Raw genomic sequence first — 3580 nt, forward strand, 5'->3', positions numbered from 1 at the left:
GCTGAAGAAAACCTTTTCCTCCACTGCTCCACTCCGCCCAGCTGTCGACTCATCTCTGGAAGAGATGCCCTCGCTGCTTTTCTAAAAATCATACCCCTGTTTGCCAAGAAACAGTCTGTTTACTGTCTGAATCCCCAAACCCACAGGGTACAACAAGCGCTGGTACAAATGAAGCCCTTGGGATGAAAAAAAAGTCAGCAACGCCTAGCAGCAGGCACTCAACAGTAAACAAAACCCAGGAGTCCCTAACATTAGTGTTACTGGGAGTGTGTCACAGCCTGGAAGAGAGGAAAAGGATGCAGACATTCTCCATTCTTCAGGTTCCTCACCATAATGTCTCTTGGTTCTTTTAACAGACAGAGGGGCATCTGTTTTCATTGTCTTACATATCAACAATTGAGTTTGCAAAACATGCCATTTCTTTAGTTAATCAAATGGAAGAATAACATTGCCATTTTTATCAGCAAGTGGGCAGCAAATCTGAGTAAAAATATACTGAAAATGCCCTCCTAGTATGCCTGGCAAATAATTTTCCATTATATTTAAAAATAGCAATATTTTAGATAATACACCTCTAGCATGAGCTGATTGCTGAGGGAGCGGAGTTTCATGGTCAAGATAGTTCCTGATATGAGCACTGCTGGCCCATGGGAAGCAATTTCACAGCTCCGGAAATCAACTTCACAGCATCACAAAACTGGACATGATGGCAACTCAGAAGGCTCTTCCACACCCCGGCTGAACAGGCTCCTGCCAAAACACACATGCAGGCAGCAGGGCAGGGGAAGGCACAGGTGAGGCAGCAGGGTGCCTGGCCACAATGGATCCTGCACAGCTCAGGAGCCATGCTGCCACCTCCCAAACCTGCGCCCCTTCCCATAAGGCCAGTGTCAAGCTGGGAGATGGGGAGCCAACAGTGCTGCTGGAGTGGCTGCAAGCCAGGAGGAAGGGGCTCAACCCCCACCTCAACCCATAGGGGACACTGACCTCCCCAGAATCCACCTGGACATCTACTTGCAGTGACATTATTGTCTGTGTCCTGTTACCCAGCCTCGAGGCCAACAAGATGTCACGACACACCTCTGTATGACAGACCTTTTCTCCCACCCCCAGCCTGCATGAGGCTGCCCACCAGAGCAGGGCCATGGGGTGGCATTGCCTGGGACCAGTCTGCTTGCAAAGGACAGGGTCCGACTATGCAAGGGCAGAGGGAACCACCTAAATCTGACGGGGGAGAGGGCAGTTGTCTCATTCACAATTACTCATTAAAACTTTACTCGGTGCAAACCCCTTAGGGCAGGGTTTTACTGTGATGCAATCTGTTCTCATTACACCTTATGAATTTTATTCCTAATCAACATGGGACTTTTGCAGTGCCATAAAATGGAGGACTATAATTCCGGGTTCTAGAAGCCTGTTACTACTATGCGCACCACTCAAGTCCTGTGGTTGCTGGTTTTTGCTCCAGGCGTGGCTGTATGGTCTTCTCTGAGCCTCCCAGCAGGGACTTCAAACTCAAGACAAAAAAGGTGGTACCAATACCATCTATACTCCTGAACAGGGCTGGTCTCTGGCAGCCCGGCAGTGGGAATGACCAGCTTCCTCCCTGCCTTGCTGTGCAAAGCAGAGAGGCAGGATTGCTGCACAGGTGCAAGAGGAAAGAGCATGAGCAGCAGGGAAGGTTTCCGTTCCCATCCCAGCTTGCCAAGTCAGTGTGTCAGTCACTCAGCTGCTGTCTCTTGAAGAATAAATATCCCAGAGACTCCTAAGTGTCGATGGTGTGCACAGTATTTATCCAGAGACATTACCACCATGCAGGGAAATTCTTATTTGATTACAGTCCTTTGATCTAATTCTACTTACAAAACGCTACTGCTAGTGGGAAAAGCAATTATTAACATTCGTAGCACTCTGTTTAAATTTTCATAGGGATTTCTTTTTCTGTTGGAAAATGCATTGACTTTTTCCGCTAATGTGATTCTGCATTCTTCCTTGCAATATTTCCAAAGACTAGGAAGCAGTCTGCTAGAAATACAATGCTTCAAAAGGCAGCCCAAAGAAACAAAAGCAAGGTATGAGCCTGAGTAAGGTATTGAATAGGGAACCATTAAGGGCTCAACAAGCCCAGTTATATGCTTGTAACAGAGAGCAAAGCACCAGCTCCAGTGCTCCTGTGGCTGCCTGTCTTCCCACATCCTCTGACAGAGAGTGAGCGATAGGGCAGAGCTGCCCTCCCAGCTTCCCAGGCAGCACACCTCGAGTCACAAAGGGCAGAATGAGGAGCTTCTATTGCAGAGCGATGACTTTCCTCCTGGGTATGAGGGTCCAAACACAGCTTCAGAGCTGGAGGGCTGCTCCAGACTCGGCACTGCCGAGTGCTGCCTGTGCTGAGGCTGAATTCTTTGGCTCCAGTCCAGCCCTTGCATAGTAGTCAAATAAAACAAGAAACAACAAGAGTTAGCTGGTCTTGCAGTGCTCGTTTGAAGGCTCCTGTGCTTGAAGCTGTGCATGCATCCTCACTGCATACTTTCAAAATTACTGTCTCCTTCTTCGGTGACTGATTTGACACTCACTGTTTATTTTCAAAAATGCACCATTCAAATGAGGAAACCCCTTTGGCCATCAGACTTCCAGACAAAACGCACTACAGGAGCCTAAGCATTGACATAAGAGTGCTAATTAATATTTCAGCCTCAGTCTACAGGCTGTTTCTGGAATAGTTAATAGAGCAACACTGAACTTCATGCTAATGCATCTCATAAAAGCACTTCAAAATAAAAGCTTCCCTGTCTGTTTCACAAAGGCTGCAGGGAGCTCCAGCACACACCTGAAATCTCTGCCTGTCCATGAGGTGGAAACCCAACCCCATGAACCCATGTCCTGACTCATCCATGCAGAAATGGTGATTCCTTCAGAAAACCACAGCTGGAATTAATGATTTTTTATCTGAATCAGAAATGCCCACACTTACATATATAGTGTAATACCTACGTGTCACATCTAACGTGAGAACTGGTGATTGGATGGATACTGAAATTTTCTGGAAGGTCAGGAATCTTTACTTAAAGGCTTATTAATGCAGCATGGCGCTGCTGACACCTGTGCAGTATTAGTATAACTGACAAAGCTCAAGGATGCATACTCTTCTATTTACGCATTCAAAGGCAGAACTGCAACACTTCATTTTCTGTTCCTTGATTTTTATGTCTCTCTGCCAACTATTCTCCCTGAAACTGCATTTGGTGTGAAAGAGAAAGTATTTGCAGGAATAAAACACCCAAGGGCTACCCATATATACCAAAGTATCACAGGCAGTACTTGAGATCTGCTTCCATTTCACTGAGAGTGGGGTGCTGTAACCATCTGGACGAAACAGCACAGTGTCCTCTAGAAATGCTAAAATATATCTGATAACAAGCTAACCACTTAGTACCAGCTTCTTGGAGCAAAGCAACAGTGTTTCTACACACCACCTTGGCCTTAGAGTATTACTCATGTAGGCATTATGCAGTGTTATAGGCAGCAGGGTAGTTGAGGGTAAATTGAGATGAACAGCACTTTCCCATTTGTATTCCCATAT

The sequence above is a fragment of the Nestor notabilis genome, unplaced genomic scaffold (genome assembly GCF_000696875.1).
Source record: "Nestor notabilis isolate BGI_N333 unplaced genomic scaffold, ASM69687v1 scaffold19616, whole genome shotgun sequence".
Classification (NCBI taxonomy): domain Eukaryota; kingdom Metazoa; phylum Chordata; class Aves; order Psittaciformes; family Psittacidae; genus Nestor; species Nestor notabilis.